Below are 23225 nucleotides of genomic sequence, written 5' to 3' on the forward strand. Positions count from 1 at the left end.
TTAAACGAAAAGGACAAAGATCGAATGCTATAGGAAAATAAATGCCAAAATGATCTAAAAATTGTTTCAGTTCTGCATGAACACAATTAGTCTGTTCATAAATATCTGTTCAAAATAAAAATAGAAAACAAAAAATTCATATAAAATCCATATGAATTTTCATGGAATCCAATAACCAACAGAGTGAAAAAATATAGTGGATATCGAAGCTAGTGCTGTAAATTTTTTTACTTTGATACCATGGGTATTGCCTTTGCTACAAGCAAGCATTCATAGCCTCAAAAGGGATGCACTTTAATTTGAACCAAATGCTAGGACCCCACTTGGTTGACCCTAGGTTCATGGTCCAACATTCTAATTATTAGATGCTAGGAAAGTAGACCTAGAAGCTCCTTAAAGGCATGAATGACATGTAGATTTTGAAAAAATAATTCACAATTTTATTAAAACATAGATTTTGAATCCCAGATGTCACAAACAGCGCCATTGCTTCTAGAATATGTTTATACTCTCAGTAGGGACGTAATTTTCACCAATTTTACCTAAATTCTTTTATCGAAGTGAACAAAATAAAGAAAAGTTTAAACCATGAGTAATTTCTTTCAATCCAAAATGAAATTTTCTAGCCAATGGGGAAGCAAGTCTTAAAATCTCTTTAACATATGGAATGGCATCAAAAGTATAAAAATCACCAACCTTATATTGATCACACTTTTTTCATTTAAAATTCTATTTGAATTATCATGGGTTTCCTTAACAAAGCAAGATTAGACAAACAAGAATAGTTTTTGTAGCGTTAGTTAAATTTGATAGTATTTTTGAACAAAGAATTTATCTAATACTTTCAGAAAACATATCAAATAGTTAGATCATAAACAAATGACATTTTTTGTAAATTTCCTCAAAACATATTTTATACATAATTATTCATGTCCAGGCTGTGGAATTCATCACACAAAAAAAATAGGAAGAGGAAAAACACACTAAAAAAAGCGCAACGGAAAATAATATTTATAGAGATATGAAATCCCCAGAGGGACTCAGGAAAAATAATTCTTCAAATATTTTCTATTCGTCGGAAGGGGTTCTAACCGACCTTCTAGTGTTTATAGATGAAATGTGCTAGGACCAATTTTTTATTGTAATAATTAATGGTCCTAGCCATAACCTTTCAAACTTGGAATGTTCCCTTTTATCCTCATGGTATTTATCCCACTTTAGAACCAAATCTCCTACCTCAATATTTTTGCCAGAAGAAGATATGGTACCAAAACGGCGCTTCACAATTTGTCGGTGTTGATGTAGTTTTTAGTTTGATTGTTATGTCCCTTCGTCCAATTTCAGCAAGGCATCTATCCTATTTTGCATGGAAAAGGGCTTGAGTACCTACACATGTTGGGTCAATTATAGAGAAGGCAGAAAAATATTAGGAGCTAAGACAACCTCTCTGCCACAAACAAGAAAAAGGGTGAATTCCAAAAATCATCTTTAGGGGTCACGTGATCAGCCCATAATGCATTGAAAAAGGCAATATGCCAATTTTTATGATGCTGAGAAACTATTATCTTAAGGATTTTAATGATATTTTTATTTGATGACTCAGCAAGACCATTCCCTTGAGGGTAGTAGTTTGTTGAGTATTTAATTTTACTCCCTTTATCATAGGCATAAGAATCCAATTCCTGAGAAGAAAAGTAAGAGGTATTATCAAACGCTAATGATTCCAAGACTCTAAAACAAGTAACAATGTTAAAGTCTAAAAATGAAATCACCTATTTGGCATTACCTACTCGTAGAGGTACTAACTCCACCCATATTGTAAAGTAATTTGCAGCTGCCAAAATATATTTATGTTATTGAGAGGATGAAGGGTTCACGTGACCAACAATGTTTAAGCCCCACTATTGAAAGGGATCTTCAACAGTAATAAGATGAAGGGGAAAAGTTGGTTTTTAAATTCTACCAACAATTTTTTGGGAACTCTCACATATTCATACTAGGGCATAGGAATATTTAAGAAAGGTGGGAATTTAATACCCAACCCTTAATACTTTGTGAGTAGTGTTATCTCCACCAAAGTGACAACCAATAGGATTGGAATTGAGTTTGTGGAGTACTTTCTAGGAATCAAATTATTATAGGCAATGAAGGAATATGCGTCGTAATTTTTTCGAAATAGAACATTATCAATCAATTTATATGGGTTTGACTTGAGACTTAGCACTCTTTCCTTTTTTTCCTCAAGATGTGATGGTATTGTACCATTCTACAAATAAAACCTGATATCAGATCCCAAGAATTAGGATCATCTAGAAAACAAAAAACTTTATTTTACAACATATATATTTCATTATCAGAACAAGGATCTTAATTAGGAAGGTTAACAAACTCAGCAACCAGTTTACAAAGACCTTGACCTTTCACTATTTGATTAGACTTAATCTCTAAGTCATATTATTAGAGATTTTTCATCTATTGAGCCATTTTTTCTCCCAATTATTTATGCAAAAGTAAGTTTCTTACAATTGTATACGGAACTATACCTTGGTTTTATATTTTAGCTCATAATATATAAAATGTTTTACTGCATTAAAGACAACAACGACCTATTTATCTACTGCTAGGTAATTTATCTCAACTCCCTTAAAATCAGAGCTCATGAATGCAGTAGGAATTCCAATGTTAGGTTTTGTTTTCTATGTAAGTGTAACAGCATAAGCAGAACCAAAAGTGAAGGTTTAAAGTATAAAATCATTAGAAAAAGTAGGGCTCATTAGGGCAGGAGCTTCATAAATGGACTGTTTCATAGTATCAAAATCCTATTTATTTGGGTTTTTCCACTAATAGGTAGAATTCTTTTTTACAAGATCTTGAAGTGGCTTTACTATTTCAAGAAAGCTTGGGATGAATCATCTAACAAAATTATTTTTTCCAAGGAAAGACTGCATGTCCTTTTTGGTGTCAGGGGGTAGTAAATTATCAATGACATGTGTTATTTTTGGGTTAATCATTATAGCATCTTTAATCATTACCATATAAAAAGTTCCTTCTGTGACTCAAAAAATAGAATTTTAGGGGTTTAAAGAAATTCCAAATTTCCTTCAATGCTCCAACACATTTCTGAGATGGGAAATATCATCATATCTCTATTTAGAACATCATCAAGAAATATGAAAACAAATTAACTTATAAACCCCCAAAAGGAAATATCCATTTCCCATTGGAATTCACCCTAACATTAATTAAGCCAAAAGGAATCTTTATGTAGGTAAATGCTCCTCATGTAGTTATAAAGGTTGGTTAAGGTTTATTAGAGGGAGCCATCATAACCAGATTATAACATGACAAACCATCCAAGAGGTATAACATCTTAGAGTTTGGAATTCATTGTAAGATTTGTTCCATGGGAGGTATTCGGTAGTTATCTTTTTCAGATGCTTTATTCAGGTTTCTGAAGTCTACACAGATATGAATGTCTTCATTCCTCTTTCTCACTGGAACTAAATTTGCAACCCATTGGGTATGATAGACAAGGAAGATAAGTTTAGCTACTAAGAGTTTATTTAGCCCACTCTTCATAGTTAGCTCTAAACGAGGATGAATTTTCCTCAACTTTTAGTGGAAAAACTTGGTGTGAGGTTTAATAGCAATAATATGATATATGGTATTAGGGTCAAAAGCTCCTCATAGTCCCAAAAAAATGTATTTATATCCTTTGAATAAGCAAATAAAATTTGTCCTTTCCTGAGGGGTACAATTAACTTCCAAATTTATATTTTAAGGTTTCTCTTTAGTTCCCCGTTTTATGAATTAGTACTATATGTTTGAATTGTTAGTCTTACAATTAACCACTTTTTTAAATCTATCCTACAAGTCATAAATTTTTTCAAACCTAATGATAGGTCAAGGGATATGATTTACCAGATCATCTGAATCATTTAATGACCGTTGAATTTGAATCTGAGAGAACCCATGAAGATTATCTTCTTTCATCAAATCATTAATCAAATTACCATGGAATTGTCTTATGAATGAAATAACTGAAGTATCTTTTCATCATGATCAAAGAAGCATCAATTAGTAACAAAATTAGGAATTGATGGTCTAAACATAATCTCAGTAGAAAATATTGAGGCTCAAATCCCTCACCAGGAATTAATCTAGATGCTACATTTTCTAGAAAATGATATTCTTGATTAAGAGATCTAGTTATAGAAACAATGTTAAATGCAAAAAAAATTGAGATTAAGTCCCATACCTCTATTTGATGATTTTTCAAGTGAGCTGAAATGCAATGTATGTCATTCTCTACCTGCTTAATGATTATTTCAGAATTACCATAGACCTTTAAGCATTGAATTCCAAGGTCTAGATCCATATTCAGTCCTTCTATGAGTCTCTCATACTCTTTAACATTGTTAGTGGCCTCAAACTCTAATTTACGAGAAATAATTTTTTTATTACATCCAGGATCTTGAAGGAGGCAACTTGCACCTGCACCTTCTTCAATTTTGATCCATTAAAATATAAATACCAAAGTTCACATTTAGGATCAGAATTAATAGTAAGTATTTTTTTGTTTGTTGTTATAATTTATTAATTCAACAATTCAAATTGGTGTTCTCTCTTTGCAAACAAAGAGACATCAATGACAAAGTTTCCAAAAAAATGAATCAATATTTAGAGATTCATTAAAAATATCAATTCATTCATACCATTAATTTTGGTAACAAGTGGTGAGCCCCAGTATTGAATCAATAATGTTGCAACTCCCAATGCTACCAACTTAAATTATCAACCGAGGGTTTGCATAAAATTAAGAGGTTTTGGCACTATATGTGGAGCATGCAATGTGTCCTTCTTTCGTTGATCTGATGAAATGAAGGGAATATCATGGAACTAAGCCTAAACTAGTTGCATAAATGGGAATTCTTATATTTTTTAAGGAATGGAAATGTTACTCTAATTTGCATAAATGTAAAGGTTAAACTACTTGCATGAAAGTAAATGCTATTTTATGTGCAAAGTGTAATTGTTGCATCAAAAGGAAACCTAGCCTATGCAATAGAAATAACAAAATGGAAACTGTAGTTTAATATGTATGAAACAAAAACTAATCATGAAATCATTCTTCAATAACTTCATTTAAAATATATTTTGTCAATATATTTCATAAGGTAATCATGAAAATCATCATTATGTTCTTCAAGTCATGAATTTTTCCACCAACCATAACAACAAAGGTTAATTGCAATGTATAAGAGGAAGCTATTAAGAGGTTTTTGGTCTTACTAAATCAATTTTTTGAGCCTAGGTGTCATTATTCAAGCCTAAGGGACAAAAACGAAGCTTTTGGAGCAAATATGGTCAAGTTTACGCATGCTACAGGAGTGCTATAGGAGGCCCTATTTCGCTACAAGAACGAGATAATTTGTCGAATGCCAAAATAAATCAAATTGAAATGAGATGTGATTTTTTTTTAATCAAGATGTCCTAGAACTCCATTGCAAGTAGAATCACTCCAAAATACCCTTGTCAACATGTGCTAAAAAATTTCAGAAAATTACTTACTCTGAAAACCGAAAATTCAAGAACTAGTGAGATAGTTAACCTACCAAATGTCTAACCTAATCAAGTGAAAATACTATGGGGTAAATTTCTTTATTAATTTAAATTATCTTATGACCCAATACGATTTTAATTAACTCAAATGAATATCATTAACAGGTTCTAAAAAATAGCAGAAAATTACTACTATTTTGTTATAAGGGACTTCTAGAAATTCTAGATTTGTAAACATGTAAACCAATCTAAGTCGCTCAATGATGAATATGACTTTAAAAAGTTTCTCTAAGAATGCATAGTTATTGCTCTGTAAATAACTTGAAAAATCACTCACTTCAATCATTTAAACAATATGACCTACAACAAAAGAAGCATGAATAGTAAATGTAAAAATAAGAAACGCGAGTGAAAAAAACATTCAAAGTAAATAAAGAAATTGTACAAGAGGGCTCTGAGACTCCTGGGATGTCCAATCCCAAGGAAAATCAGATTCCTATGAAGGAACCCAAGCTTTAGAAGCTAAAAATTTCACCAAACTTCATTATTTGAATCAATATAAGTACATCCATGCTAGAAATTAAAGTGGAGTTGCTAAATAACAAGGTTTCTCCACAGGAAGACTAAGAAATACATCCTCCAAGAGGTCAATTAGAATTGGTAATTATACAAAGTGATGAGAAACCATTCTCCTTGAAAGGAGGAAGTTTTTCCCTACAAAATCCCTCAAAAAATGGATCTAGTTCCCAACACTAGGAATCTTCCTTAAATTAGAGGGAACACATTGCTATATTTTCTCAATCAGCGGAGCCCCATAAGTTGTCAATAATTTCATGATATTTTATCCATTTATCACCCAATATTGGTCCATACTATAGTAGAGAGGATGTCCCTATATTATCTCATTCATAATTCACCCCATATTCTCTCAATATTTTGCAAAACTAAATAATATTAGGCACATAATATGCAATTATCTCTAAACCTTCCAAAGAACATATTAAAGCTAAACAAACACTATTAAGTGTAGAAAGAGAGGTTTAATATAGCCTTCATTTTCCTTAGAAAATTTATATGGGCTTTAATTTATGTCTAATTTTGAGGCCCATCATACCCCCCTACTTAAACTCTTTCTCATCCTCTGAGCAACATATTCATCCTCCTTGCCCTATGGTTCTTCATGTATGCTAACCTATTTCATTCTTTGTTTGTTGGTCTAGGTGTTTATCCTCCTTCTTCTCTTCTTGCTACTATTTTATTTGAATTTCTTCCCCACTCTCTGTTAGGTTGTGTTATATTCTTTCCACGTAGTTAACAGGGGGTTTGAGGGGCACCCGTAACCCCACTTTATGGGGTCCGGGGAAGCATCCCAGAAAATTTTGGTTTTCAACCCTATGTTAGGTTGGGCAGACCCACCTATGGTTTTGTGCATGATTTTTGCACATGTTTTTTGGACGTGATGGTTTTCGGTCCATGGTATTGGATGCTTCGGCATGTATAAATATGTATTATAACATTGAAAGGATAATAATGAAAAATCAAGCTAGTAGTCTCGGTTTTGGGATCCAGGGGAAAATATTTGTGTATATGTGTTTTATGTGTTCTGCTATCGCATTATTTATTTTCTGTGTTTTAGAATTCGTATGCAGGTAATTTCTGTACGGGGTTAAAACTGACATTTGGTATCAGAGCAAATTTGGCTTCAAGGGGACACCTTTGTTGCTGAGGGGTTTCGCTCGGGCTTGTGGTAGACCCTGTTCGGTGGGAGATCTGTGAGATCGATTCTGGTGGTGAAAGAAGATGGCGAGCGGTGGAAAGATAGAGATCGAGAAATTTAATGGTCAGAGTTTTGAGTTGTGGAAACTCAATATGGACGATCTGTTGGTGGATAAAGATCTATGGATCGCGATAGATCTGTGCACTAAACTAATGGGAGTGTCCGATGAAGAATGGAAGAAGTTGGACTGGAAGGCAAAGAGCACAATAGAACTGTGTGTCTCAGATTCAGTATTGCTGAATGTATGAGGGGAAGCTACAAAAAAGGCTTTGTGGGACAAGTTAGGGACTTTGTACCAATCTAAGTCTTTGGTGAATAAACTGTTCCTACGGAAAAAGCTGTATAACCTAAGGATGAAAGATGGAGACTCAGTGACATAGCATCTGAATGCATTTAATACTATGGTAAGTCAGTTAGCATCTGTTGATATTAAAATTTTAGATGGAGATAAGTGCATCAATTTGTTGGGTTCTCTACCAGATTCGTGGGATAGTCTGGTTATTGCAATAGGTAGCAATGCAACCGCCTTATAGTTTGATGAAATAGTCTCAGCCTTGCTAACGGAGGAGATGAGATGGAAAAATATGGAGAGCCAGAATGGTGATGCCTTATCTGTACGAGGACGGTCCTAGAACAAAAACAAAAATAAGTCATCGAGTGGGAGATCTAAATCTAAAGGGAGATCTAAATCTCCAAGAAAACCTGTAAAGGTGGTGTGCTGGAAATGTGGAAAGGAAGGGCACTACAAAAGGGACTGTAAATCTAAAGCTCCTGATAAGAAAAGGGATTTGATGATGCTCCTTTTGTAGAGGTGAAAACCACCTCAGATGAAGGTGGGGATGTGTAATTGGCTTCTTCAAGTACACATGTAGATCACGAGGCATGGTTGATTGACACAGGAGCATCCTTTCACTTCACTCCCCATAGAGAGTGGTTCTGCAAGTATGAGAAATATGATGGTGGTGATATCTTCTTGGGGGATGACAGGAAGGCTAGAATCGTTGGTCGCAGAAAAGTAAAGTTGAAGTTGCAAGGTGGAAGGGTTAGAATGCTTCCAGGTGTTCTACATATTCCTGCATTAGCCAGAAATCTGATTTTTGTTAGCAAGCTAGATGATGCAGGTGTAAAAACAGTGTTCGAGAAGGATACCTACAAGATGGTTCGGGGAGCACTGATATTGATGCAGGGAGTTCGGATTGGAACTCTATACGAGCTGCAAGGTAGCACTATTATTGATGGGTGCAATAGTTCTGTGGTTCCTGAAAGTGGACCAGAGAAGATCTACAAGTGGGTATGTGTTTAACCTCTTTGGAGGTGTAGTCAGTTGGATGAGTAAGAAAAAATCTGTAGTGGCACTATCAACTACAGAGGCAAAATACGTGGCAGCCACTCATGCAAGCAAGGTAGCAGTTTGGTTGCAGAGATTGTGTTCAAGTATGGGGTTAGTATAGGAAGCTATAAGGATAGACTGTGACAGCCAAAGTGCAATTTTATTGGCAAAGAACCCCGCATATCATTCAAAGACTGTAAAGCACATTGATGTTCAATATCACTTTGTGAGGGATATGATAGAAGAAAAAAAGGTGTTGCTGGTAAAGGTGGACACTTTGAAGAATACTGCAGATGCATTGAAAAAATCTGTGAGCTCTGAGAAGTTCTCTTGGCATAGAGAGACAATGGGCATTTCAGGGCTAGAAAAATGACTAAGCTATCTTGTGGCCCCCTGTGGAAAGAAAACAACAAGTCGGAGAATGTTGGGTTGTGTTATATTCTTTCCACGTAGTTAACAGGGGGTTTGAGAGGCACTCGTAACCCTACTTTATGGGGTCCGGGGTAGCACCCCAGAAAATTTTGGTTTTCGACCCTATGTTAGGTTGAGTAGACCCACCTATGGTTTTGTGCATGATTTTCGCACATGTTTCTTGGACACAATGGTTTTCGGTCCATGGTATTGGATGCCTCGGCATGTATAAATATGTATTATAACATTGAAAGGATAATAATGAAAAATCAAGATGGTAGTCCCGGTTTTGGGATCCAAGGGAAAATATCTATGTATATGTGTTTTATGTGTTCTACTCTCGCATTATTTATTTTCTGTGTTTTAGAATTCGTATGCAGGTAATTTCTGTACGGGGTTAAAACCTACACTCTCAATTTCCCATGGAACTTCTAATACAGGTTTAGGTTTCTTCCTTGTCTCAGATGATTCTTCAATTGTAATGGTTTCTATTTGTGAGGGAAACACCTTACTTTTGGTTTATCTTATTGGTAGTCCTCTGGAAATTCTCCTTGAAATCCATTACCTCATTACCAATGTCATTCTCATTGAAGTGCAAGCCTCTTACTTCTTATACAAATTCTTGGCCATGACACATCATACTATCCATAAAATTCTTATGAATACCCTTGACTAACAATCTGAATTCTGTTTGCTCGTTAAATTCTAGATTTGAAAACACTTAATAGATAGATACTTCTTCTTACATAGGGAGAAATGATGGTTAATAAAATGAAGAAAAAGGAAGGAATGATGTGATGACCAAACTACTAACTTGGATACTTTCCACCAGGCTTGGATAATTTACCATTATACAACCTAGTTTGTCTATATCAAATTCTTTGCAACTCTATTGTTTTTCTTTGTACCTTGTAGCAATTAATTAATCATTAGTAGAAATTTTTTTCTCTTGTAGTCCTTTGTTAGCTTCCCTTAGCAATCTTTCTATCTCCTGTAGCAGCTTTGTTCCTTCTTGCAACAACTTTGTTTCTCCTATGGCAACTTTGTTTAATCTTGTAGTATTGTTAGTAATACTACAACAACCAACCTGAATCTTGTAGAAAGTATTATTTGCATGCCAGGAGGTGGTGGGTCCACCTTTTTATCCTTTTATTTTTATTTATTTTTTCATTAATTTTCTTTTTTCAAAAATTTCTCTATTTTTTTTCATTGCATGCAAAATAAACTCAAAGTGCTTTGAGTTAACTAATTTTGCCCTCACCTACCCCTTCACACTTTTTTTCCTCCATCATGACTAAATGATTGCATCATGTTTCTCAAATCCTCTTCACTTATGTCTTGTCCTCTCCCCCATGTGCAAGTGTCTTGGTGGAAAAGTGAAGTTAACTACTAGATAAGGTTGAGGCTTATCTGCTACTAATTTTGGATATAAAAACATTTTCATTCATACACTTACAACAATTTTTTGAGCTAAAATAAGTTTTTAGGAGATATTTTGAGGATTTCATACTTGGACCTTACCCTTGATGTATCTTTGCAAGTGATATTGAGGATGATGATAAGAGTGTTGAAGCTTCCTTTGGTGGTTCTAAAGCTGCTCATGATGATCATTTGATGTTTTCATGTTGATTCTGAACAAAGGTAATGGCTAATCTATTGGATTCTTGAGGTGTCATCTTCTTATGCTCATTGCTCCATGCAGTGGCTTTGCTCTGAATTTTTTTTCTCTTGAAATGTGCTTGACTGATCGAAGTTGTCACTATAGGTATTGTTGATGGTGGATCAAGTTGCTGCTATTGGAGATTATCAGTGACCCTGTAGTAGCCCTACAGAAGTTTTGTTGCTTCCCAAGATCAAGTATATTATCCCTCAATGCTTCATGTTGGTCAATTATTCATTTTTGTGCTTCCAGGTGCTTTTGATTCTAGTTCTGGAAGGCTTGTGCAGACTGCTATAAGATTGTGTGTCTTCTTGTCGAAGTCACATAGACCCTGCTAGGATCATTATTTCCTTCAGGTTATACCTTTAAAAATATTGATAATTCATGAGTAATTTGTTGACAAGGATCAAAGGCCTTTTTTGTGGTGGAAGAGATGGAAGAAAGGGCGCAAATGGGTTCTTTTCATGGACATAGATGAAAATGAGAGTGGAGAAGAGGTCGAGTGGTGTGGAAAATGAATGATGAGGCTATGGTGGACCCCTGTTCATATTCCTAGATGAGAAACATAATATAAGAACCATTTTTCCATGCCAATCATGCTCCTATAGCAATTTTGGAATGCTCCTCTAGAATAATTGGTTTATACATATCTATCAAATGGTAGATTGGATTGACTTGAAATTTTGTGAGCATGTTTCCGTCATCCTTATTAATCTCCCCATAAATCAATATCGACCAACAGGTGCACGAATCTCAAGAAAAATAAAAAAATGGCTATAGATTATGGAGGCCAATTTTTGAACATTTTGCACTAGAATTTACTAAAATTCATCGAGCATGTTACCATCATCCATATGAATATACCCATGAAACAACTCCACCATGGTAAAATTGATTTCTACCCTGTGTATTTTGGCCTCTTGTAGCAAAACAAAATCTTCCTGTAGAATTTTAGGATAGTGAGGGAAATGAATGGGAAAGGCTTGGAAATCATGGGTGGATGTTGGAAATGGATGAGGGTGGTGGATTGAAATGGCCTTGGCCTTGTTGGAGAATCTAGGAAAAGGAGGAGAAAGTCCAAGTTTGACTTCCATTGACTAGGTTTTTGATCAATCTTTTCTTTTGGTGCTAAATTTTTCTTATTGCTTACAAAGGTTGGAGAGCACATGAATTCATCAAACCAAGATACATGGAGAAAATAATTCATTTCCTTTTCATATTTTTTTGTCTTTTTTTTCCTGTTGATGGTGGTAGACCCACCAACATTCAGTGGATCTCCCTGATGTGAAGTCCCAATCAAACCTCACACCGTTTGGTGTAGGAGTCCCATTTGGTATAAAGGCTCGGTTGCCAAATACTTAAAGATTTGCCTTGGCTCTGCCTATCAGCACAAGAGAGTGATGCAATGGTATCTTCCAAAGGAAAGGTGAGTGTGCCTTGTGAGTGTGCAATGCAACTATGTCTAGGTTCTCTTACTGCAAAAGGGGGGGAGAAAAGTGAGCCTCCAAGTGAGAGGTAACAGTACCACCCAGGAAGAGAGACACATGAACCAGAAATTCCTTTCCAACATCTAGTCAAATAGTCCACATCAGATGCAATAGTCATCACAACCAATGAACAAGGGAAGATTCGTCTAACATATAGTGGAATAGTTCACAACGAATGTGATGGTCGTTATAACCGATAAGAAAGGAACATGTTGTCTAGTATCCTGTGGGATAGTCCATAAGGATGAGACAACAATGACAACCATTACAACACATTCCCAACAAGATAAGCACTAAAATAATCAAAATAGTTCAACTATCTTAGTACATGTGACAATAAACATGAAATACAAACATTCACAGAATAGTCTTAGAAACATTCATAAGTCATGCATGAAAACGTGTTGGCCTTAAAAGGCTTTTGAAATTAAGAAAAAGTTCCAAGACACATATCTACATTGCACCTCACTAGCCTCGATAGTGGGACATTATAGACACTCCTTCCTCCTTAAATAACTAACTAATCTCTCTAATGCTTTGCGAGAGGATCCAAGGTGAAAATTCATTTTCTCATACAATAAGGGGGTATATATAAAAAAGGGGTGATTCTTACCCCATATGACTCTTTGAATACCCTCATGACTATTCAACTTCCTATGAATTTTCAACTTACATGACTCTTCATATTCATGTGTGTCCATTGGACTTCCACTTTACAATACATTTGATTTACAATATACATGACCCACAATGGTGATGTGGCATATGACAACTCATGACATGACTTGACATGACATTGCTGACATGGACTGGATTGATGATGTAGAAATGTCAAGCCGCTATTTCTTCTAAGTTATAGATGTGTTCTTGGATATTATTTCTCTTCTCATCTGCATAGCTTGATGATGCAGGGTATTCAATGATTGTTGGTATTGGAAGGTGGTTGCAAAATTGTGCTCCTTTTACTTTCTCTTGGTAGGTCCACTCGTTCATTCAGCTACAAGTGAGTCTTTAGGCGTGCTTCCTCCTTCTACTCCTTCATCATCTTGCCATGATTTGAAAATGTACATGTACCTACAATTCACTCATGATAGGACGACATCAATCCAAAAGATCCCTCGTCTAAGATGATGCATTACTATCCAAGAACTAAGCATGTGACTGGTGATAGGCTGGGAGTGAGGGCCCAGTGACTACACATTTCATAGTTTCAGGTGACAAGGAGAGGATTTTAGCATTGATACTACACAGAGCATAGATTAGACTGACTGAGGAACTTCTCAACACAATCCTCACTGAGGAGAAAAATTGCACAGTCTTTACTAGGAATCAGGCTTGTGCAGTTTCGGCAAACGATGGCTGATACGAGATGGGATCTTAGGAGACATATCTACGCAATTTTTAAAGGCAAGGAGGAATGGGCAGTAGAGAAACCTGGAGGAAAAATCTACACAGTTCTTGAGGTCAGTGAGCTCCAGCTAAGGGAGTAAACTTCAAACATCTCTGTGTAGTTTTGGATACCAAGGGAGGTTGGCTTTCTACACATTACAGGGTTCCAGTAGGCAAGGGGAAGAGCTTGAGGAGTGGAAGTGTGAAGTACATAGTTCAAGTCAAACTGGGAGGAATTGTTGTGCAATTTTGGGGGTCAAGGAAGGATGTGGAGATCTAGAATTACACAATGAAACTTCCCTGTAGGACAATGATTGTGAACTATACAGTTTCAGGCAATAAGGTCACATCAATGAGGGCTGAGATTCTGCAGTGCACAGTTTAGTCGGGGTCCAGTGAAGCTGAGTTGCCTGGTCAAGAATATTTTCGAGAAAATGTTTAAGTGTGGGAGAAATATGGACTTGTGATGAACTTGAACTTGTGATCATACACTTAGAATACTTCACCAACACGACAACATAGACCACGAGAGAAACAAGAAATCATTCCCCTATGTGTGACTTTCTCATAATAAGAAGTGACAAGTGTGACACTTGTGTGACAGTGCTCAAAAATTTGTGTATGAGTGCGACAGGAGTTTACATAGCTAGGAAAACTCGTATACACAAAGAATAATGTTCAAAACTGCCATAAAAGGTCTGCAAGCATGGAAAAACATTCAAACATGCGAAAAGATGAGAGTTGATCCAACAAGTAGAAGGGGTCAAAGGACTTTAGGAAAGCTCATGAAATGAGCTCAAGTGCTTGCAACAATCAAGGGAAAGACCATGGTAGGGTCCGAAATTCGAGGACCTTTTTCCTTTAGGGAGTATTGATTCATCATGCATATTACTTCGGCTTCCCCACTTACCCCATGGGCAAACATGGTCCCCTGTGTAAATTCTCAATTGAACATAACATAAGATTCAACATGATCACAATGTTTCAAATTGGGAAGGATAGTGTAGCTCATGAGCTTAAGATTTTCAGAGTATATTTTTCAGTCTATGGTGTTTCTACACTACCAACAGGCTTAGACAGTACCATGATGGAGTCACGCAGGAACACAACCATTGATGCACTACCAGCAGGCCTGGACATTACCCCGATGGGGTTTCTTGCTTCACCTCTTTATACAAGAAGCATTTGTCTTCTTTCACCTTTATTATTTATTTAAAGAGAATTGTGCATCAACACTTATTTATTTTTGGATGGAAGAGGAATCCTAACTTATTGAGAGCAGGAGAGGATGTTCCTTCAGAGAAGAATATAAAGACCTCTGATTTAGTTTTTCTCATTTAGATTTTTCCCTTCTCTATTTCTACTAGTTGGATGAGCTTCAAACACCAAAGAAGAAAACTGAGTACATGCATGAAGCTTCTAGACTGGACACAGGGTTGGACAAAACTCTCCTTACGGACGGATTGTATTTTCTATCAAAATTTCATTGGCCAAAATATAAAACCAGCATAAAGAAGACAAACATAAGACTAGCTAAGCACTACAGTGTCACAAGACTCTTTGAACTTCAGTGACACACACATTTTGGAGCCACAACGCAGTAAGGCACAACATCTATTACATGACCAAAACAACACAAAACTGAAGTAGAAACATAAACAAAAAATAACAAAATACTATGTACATAGTGCGGGGCACAGCCCTAGATCTTCATTGAAAGTATTGTTTTAATTCTTGGCCATTGACAGGGAGAGAGTCAGTCTTCCCTTTAAGTGATTGAAGATGATATGTGTGTTCGCCAAGATTTTCATGGACTTTGTAAGGACCAATCCAAAGGGGCTAAAACTTAGTGTGTTTTCCTTTGTCCTCGTGGGCTTTGTTCCACTTCAAGACTAAGTAACCCAAACTAAAGTTATTCTTCCCTACAGACTTTCTATCAAACCATCTCTTGTTATGACTCCGGTGAATTGAAATTTTTTCTTTTTTCTTTCAACATTTATTCATGTAGCTTGTGCAAAGTGTATATCCTACGTTGAATTAGAAGACATGGCTTGCCTTGGGATTCTTAGGACAATTGGAGACTGGGAAAGTAGAAGTTTGGCAAGAGGATGGCTTCTTTTCCATACACCAATAAGTAATGGGGGGTGTTCAAAGAAGGCTTAGGCGTGATGCGGTCAGCCCATAAGGCATTCACCAAAGTAGAGTTCCAGTTATTTTGTTATGAGAATATGGTTTTTTTAATGATACAGATGAGGTTCTTATTCGTAGATTTAGTGAGACCATTCCCCTATGGATAGTAATTAGAAGAATGTTTCAAGATCATACCATTTTTCAATGAAAAATCATAAACCTTTAGTGAGGAAAAATATGTTGTATTGTCAAAAACAAGTGACATAGAAACGTCGAACTGGGAGATGATATTCTCCTACAAAAAACTAATGACTTCCTAATCGTTCACTTGTTTTAGTGGAACTTCCTCCGGCCACTGTGTGAAATAATCTGTAGTAATTAAGATGTAGTGTTGTTGCCTCGATGAGTGAGGGAAAATTTCCCCAATGATATCCAAGCCCCACTATTGGAAATTTTATTCTACTGCAATGAGCTGCAGCAGGGCTATTGAAATTTGATTTTTATCGGCACACCTTTGACAGACCAAACACTTGCAGGCATATGCATGAGCATCCTTGAATAAGGTAGGCTAGTAGAGGTCAGCCCACATGACCTTATGCATTGTAGTGTTGCTTGTGAAGTGTCCCCTGGCTAGTCCATCATGGAGATCACGTAACACCTTTTCTAAATCATGTGCCTCCAAACACCTGAGAAATATCCCATTGTGGTGCTTACTGAACAACACCCCATGCACCAACTGATATGACAGTGCTTTGAGTCGGAGTTCCCTATTTTACCGCATAGAGAAGTGAGAGGGAATGGTGCCATGATGAAGGTATTGGTGCACATTTGTGTACCAAGAGTTTCTATCTAAAGTGAGGGAGGCTCGCTCAACGTTGTACATTTCGATATCTTGTTCCCATCCTATGAACTCTTCTTCTTCCTCTTTTCTGTTGACTACTTCTTCTGCTAACTTGAAAATACCATGGCCCTTGATGGTGTGAATTGGATTGATGTCAAGATCATATTCCTATAATTTGGTCATCTAGTTCGCGCTTCTTTCACCCATCTCCTGTTAAACAAGCAGTGACCTGACTGTTGCATGTGTAACAAAGATAATACGATGGTTTTTCAACAGATAGGTGTTGGGCTCTTAATTGGTCATTATTATTACCACTTCTTAACATTCATTTCATCTATTTCCACTAATCTTTTATCACATTATTTACCATAATTTATTATATAATTCCATTTCATAATCATTTATGCTCTTGTGGATAAATAATATCTGATCTTATTTATTTTTAATAACTAATGATTATTATGCATGATTTTGGCTTATTCATTCGTTATAACCTCACTCATGATTTTAGCCTCCAAGATCTCTTCCAAATTGCAGATTTGGTCTTCAACAGATAATTAGATATTCCAACTCAAGAATTCGCTAGCATAAGAAGCAACAGTTTTGCGTTGGACATTTTGGGTAAATGAAAGTGAATCTAGAAAATCTGAGACATGGGCTTTGTTCAAAACAAACCAAATTAGTTTCCCAATGATCAGTGTTCAGAAATTCAGTTTGTATTGAGATAAAATCAAGGTTCTTTGAAGGACATATTTGCAGATTTGTTGTTGCGGCCGTTTTCCAGAATTGCCCAATTGTAATAACCAAATTCAAATTGTTCCAGCTGAATCATGATGGAAAAATCTCTTAGATCTCATCTTTAACATTGAGATCAGTTTGTTGCAAGTATCCTTTGGATGTTTGTATATCTAATAGACACAATTCAAAGAGAGAGGGGAGCTAGATGATGTAAGAATGGAGCCTTGTAACAGTGGATCTCTTGTTAATGAAATTTCCACCTTCTGATATTTTTCTCAATATGTGAGTTAAGCACAACCCTGATCAAGGAGCTGGGTCCACTCCTCTGATTAGGGGTTGTGCATGTGTCCTTTTTATGTATATTGTTTTACTTGTTGTATCTTCTTTATATTTCCATAGATTTTTATTAATGCTTTTCTTTCTGCAATTTAATTTCCATTACTGTTACAATGATGCTTTGATTTCTTAATCGCGAACCCTTGATTGATGTAGATTGTAACTATTAGTGTCGGTATCTTCATCCCTCTGTCAGAGATCAAATTCTCTTGTTGCATTGCATATTAGGTGTTTCACTCAGTCATGCATTCCATTAGGAGCATGGATCATCTGACGGTAGTGGCCTATTGTACATTTTCCCTCATGTCCTATACCTGCTGGCCCATTTCCATTCATCAAGATTATTTGCAGTCACCTTTTATCTTTAAATTTGCAAGAGTCATTTCTAGGGTTTTAGTTTCATTAGGTCTAGGGTTTCATCAAAAAGGTCTTCGAAATGTCCAATAATAGTCAACAGGCGCATGAGGAGTTTGAATAAAGTTCCAGTACCAATAAATTTCATGATCTCATGCTCAGAAATGTATTTTTCCTCAAAAACTTGTTTTGAGGAAAAACAGTGTATTTTAGGTTGTTGTTGTATAAACTCATGTAATTTCAGTTCTCTTATATGTAAATCACTTCAGTGGCAACCCTGTTCACCTTGCCAAGCTTCAGCAGCTCCATCCCTTGCAAGGCAAACAAAAAATCAAGTCATTCAGTTCATAAAAGGCACATATAAAGTAAACTGCCCAAAACCAGAGTTGAAAAAGTAAGTCACATTGCAAACATTATAAAAGTGGGTTTTATGAAGGAAAAATCAAAATCTCTTGTATATAAATCATTTTTCATAATTCAAAAAGCTCATTGGCATTCAAAGAAGAAAGGTTGAGCAAAGTGAAGGTCGTGTTGGAGAAAGGAAGCAAAATCGCAGCAAAGAGTTTCAGTTTCGGGGGCGCAGTGCATTGGGTGAGAGGTGCGGTGCATACAAGTGGCGCGGCGTATTGGGCCACCCTCCAAAATGTTAAATTTATACTGGTGTGGCACATACATGAGGCACAGCACGTTGGGTTTGTGGCGTGGCGCATAGAGCTGCCAAGCTCGATTTCATCATAAACTCCCTCAAATTGCCAAAATTGCTCAAATCTTCTAGTGTGAAAGTAAGTCAAGCCTTTTCCCTTGCTAGTGAAAGAGTTCTTCTTAAAATTTATGGTGGTTTAGTGTGAAGAAAATCAAACCCTACCTCTTTGCAATTTTTGCTCAAAACAAAATTGCTTAGGGTTTGCATTTGTGATTTTGCTGCCAAGTTCACTCCACCATCTTACTCTTTGACTCCTCCATTTATTTTCTAGTTCATCCACTCACTCCCTAACTCCCATATTCCTACAAAATCATTCACCCCTATCCCCAAATCTCATTTTCCCAAATCCTAATTCCAAAATCCCTAAACCCTAATTACTATCTCTAAGCTTACACACTATTCCCTAAACCCCCTATTTCCCAAAAAAATTGCATAATATTCCCAAAACCCCTCATACCCTCTCCCTCCACAGTCCCTCGTACATTCTTTCCCTTGGTGGCAGAAAACTAAAATCACCATAAATCTCTCATACTCATCAAGAAAACTCACACATTAGAAAGCATGGAGTATGATCCTTCCTATGAGAGGGATGATGAAACTGTCAGTGATTCTTCCCAAGAGCTTCATGTCACCACTCAGCTGAGTGTACCATCATTTAGAGGGTTGTCATCATCATGTCAGGTTCCAATGGGTCATTTTACACCTTGTTCATGCTTCAGTTGTGCCTAGGTAAGGTTTGTTTCACTCTCCTAGGGTTTTGAAGGTAATTTCTCTTGGATGGTCAAATCATCAGCAAAAATTGTATCATGATGTTCATACACCTTCCCCTATCCTTAATGTACCTTATTAAACACTTCCCATCACTGATATCTCTTAAATTCCTCATTTTCCCACAAACCCCAGTTTCTTGCTACAATTTGGCAATTTTCTAGGCTAGGCCTGTGTTTTTCCCTTTTGGACCCTTTCCCCTCACTCAATATTTGAAATTACACTTTCCCATATTTTCTAACATCCCTTCCTACTTCCCGAAATTTCCTCAAGAATTTAGAAGCCCCTTATCTCCTTCATTTCCCTTCATTTCGACAAATCCCCTGTTCCACACATCGGGGTAGGTTTTACTCCTGAGCAAGGAAAGATGAATTTGGAAAAACGGAGAGAGTTTTTTGTCCAAAATAGGCCAAGGAAGGAAAATCTCCTTCAATTTTTACAAAAGTGTCATGGTTTTAGAGAAATGTCAAAAATACAGTTGCCTCAGGAGAATTGATGCACCTCTGAAGTGACTTTGGGAAAATCAAGATTTCTCCTATCTTGGTTGGCCAAATGACTTCATTGATGAGTGAAATGATAACTAGACAAAAATATATTTCCAATGAGCTCTCATGAGCTCAATTTGGGGTTGAGGAAGACCTTCAAAAGTTGACTGCAACAACACTCTTCCTTTAGGCAACCTCATTTTTCACATTTTGACCAATCTTGGGAGATTTGACTTTTGACAGGGAAAATGAACTCCAAATTGAAAAATTCAAGTTGGGTTGGAAAGTAGACTCAATAATATTTCCAAAGAGATATTTTTCACCCAATTTTGACACTGGAAAGGTCCTCAAAATAGGTCTGCAAAATGGCGCTACGCATAGAAATTTTTAACACATGTTTTTCTATCCAATGCGCCGCGCCACCTGGTGCTCGCTTTTGATGGAGGCCTCCAAATGAAAAAAACTCAACATATTTGGATTTTTCTTAGAAAAATATGCATTCCTACCAATGTCCAAGAAATTTTGACAGGTTTTGAGCCCCCAAAAGAGTCAAAAACGCCCAAAAAAATGATCTTACTGCCCCTATTTTGACACACAGGAAGCAGTGTTGGGAGAACTCAGTTTTGGAGGGGCAAATGGAGGCCAAATTCAAAAATTCCACTAGTTCTAGAAATTAGATAGGTATACCTTTCCAAAAAGAAAACTTGGAGAAAATTTTGACACTGGGAAGGCCTCCAAAAGTAGCTGCACAAAGGTGCTATGCATAGGGAAATCAACGCGTCACATTGGAGAAAGTTTGCTTATTTTGACCAAAATACTCTATTTTTCACCTAGTTTCTTGACAATTTGACTTTTCTCCTTCTTAATGTCAAACTCCTGATGTAATTTAATGTAATTTGATGGATCTTGATGTAATTATGTTGAATTTTTACTCATAGAGGTAGATTCATCCATGAAAACTTAGTTTGCAACTGAAGGAATCAGTTCCCTAGTTTTTAGAGGCATGTTGTTCCACTGCCTAATTTTTAGTTCTCAGTTTAGAATTAGTTGGAACAGCTCCTAAACTCATGAGCTCGACCCCTAGAGGCTAGGATGAGTTTTTGTTTGCCTATATCTTATGTTTTTTTAGTCATTAGCATGGTTGGACTTTTGGGAAATCTTGGAGCTTATTGTATACTCATTTCAGCAGTTTTGGCTAAGGAATAAACCAGTGGTTTGCAGCACTCTATGGGATTCATGTGGCATGTTGCTTTAATATTGTGTTTCCTTCTGTAAAAGTAAGTTTATATATATTTTATGTATGCCATTATCTCTCGTGCTTCTTCTTAACTAAAACAAACAAGGATAAAGGTAGAATCCATTGAAATTGCAGTGCTCTACCTAGGGTTTGCTTTAGTTATTGATGTTTTTAGCTGTTTGAAGAGGATCCTTGAGGTTTTCTTTCCCTCTTCAACTCCTCACCTGTCTAAATCTCTCCATTTCATTCAATTTGAAGTATCAAATCACTTTCCTATCTTGCCCCATTCAAACCTCTGTAAAATTGAGCCTCATTCCCAAGACCCAAAAACTGCCTTTCCATTTGAGCCAACAAAACGTCATCAAATTCAATCAAACCCTTTTGCACAAATACCTAGCCTAAAATCAGTCTTCATTCAAGTCATCTCAAGCCTCATTGATCATTTTTGCTGAGATTGATAGGAGAGAGCCCTCTCCCGACCTGGTAGGGCTAGCTACCAGGTTAAGCTTGGTTTGATGTTACCCTAGATCCTACCTTTCTCAGCCTGAGGTAGATTTAGGCACTAACAGTAACCTTTCCCCTGCATATACTTTGTACATTACTTTGAAAAGAGTACGCACCCAGATTGATGAATTAATGTAGGAAACGGGATTGAATAATTTGTTCATACTTGAACACCAACATTTTGGTGCCGTTACCAGGGAAGGCTAACAAGGTGCAAGACATGATCTGTATTGCGAGAGGGTCAATCTCTTGTCCTGGGGAGGGAATCGTCTTTTGATACCCTACTCCAGGTCTTGAGTGTAGTTATTTTTCCTGCATTTTTGCTTTTTTTTATTTTATAGGATCCACTGTCTTGTCCCGGGGAGGGAAAGAGTTCTCTCACCCTGCTCTAGGTCATGAGCTTAATGTTTTCCTGCAATTTTTTTTTTTTGATTTTGGAAAAACTAATCTCTCGTCTTGGGGAGGTAATGGTCCTTTGACGCCCTGTTTTAGGTCCCAAGCTTTAGATTTCCTTGTGTGCATTATTTTCTTGTTTGGTTTCTTTTCCTAGGGAGGGAAGGGTCTTTTGACACCCTGGTCCAGGTCTTGAGATTTATATTTCCTTTCAAATTGTTTTTTGAATAACTAGGAAGAAAAAGGTATAAATTTGAAGAAATCTTATCATTTCACTCAAGTGGTGATGTAAGCACCACCCATTCCACTAACAAATTGATAGGAATATCTGAAGGAGGAACCTCAAAGCAACACATGAAGAACATCTTCTATTATGGTAAGAAATGTATCACATTGTTACTTTTGAATTCCCTATCAACGATCTAGAAGGAGTGACACAAATGCATATAATTCCTCCATCTTCTCTACCAACTTTTCATGGTTTGGATAATGAGGACCCACATACATTCTTATTTGAATTTGAAGTACTTTGTATAGGATATGATTATTGTACTAATGATCAAAGTTTGAAAGTGTTTCCTCTTACTCTAAAAGGAGTAGCTCTCCGATGCATGGATAATTTTAGGGGCGAATGTTCACCCTTTGGCGAAATCAAGGGGTTTTAAAATTTTAGTGGGCGAATATTTTGTATCATAGTATATTTTTACAAATCCCCTCAAATAGCCCACCTTATTTTAAGGGAGAGGGTAAAAAAGGTAAATTTAGCCCTTCAAATTAGGAGTTACAACCTTCCATTTGCCCTAATTTTTAAGAATAGGTTTTATTTAAGTGAATCCTATGGGCCAAATACCATATTTATAAAAGAGTTATGGTAAATTAATAAAAATACAAATAAATGAGAGGTATGGTAAATAAATAAAACATTTTTTATATTTACTCCATAAGTCACCTTATATACATGCAAGGGTGTAAACAAATAAAAATATAAATAAAGTGGAGGTATGATAAATAAATAAAACCTCTTTTTATATTTAGTCCATAACCCTCTTTCTATTTATGAAGGCTCGAAAAGGAGGTTTTATTTAAGTGAATCCTATGGGCCAAATACCATATTTATAAA

The sequence above is a fragment of the Pinus tabuliformis genome, chromosome 8 (genome assembly GCF_031772625.1).
Source record: "Pinus tabuliformis cultivar Carrire ecotype Pingquan chromosome 8, CPIR1, whole genome shotgun sequence".
Lineage (NCBI taxonomy): Eukaryota > Viridiplantae > Streptophyta > Pinopsida > Pinales > Pinaceae > Pinus > Pinus tabuliformis.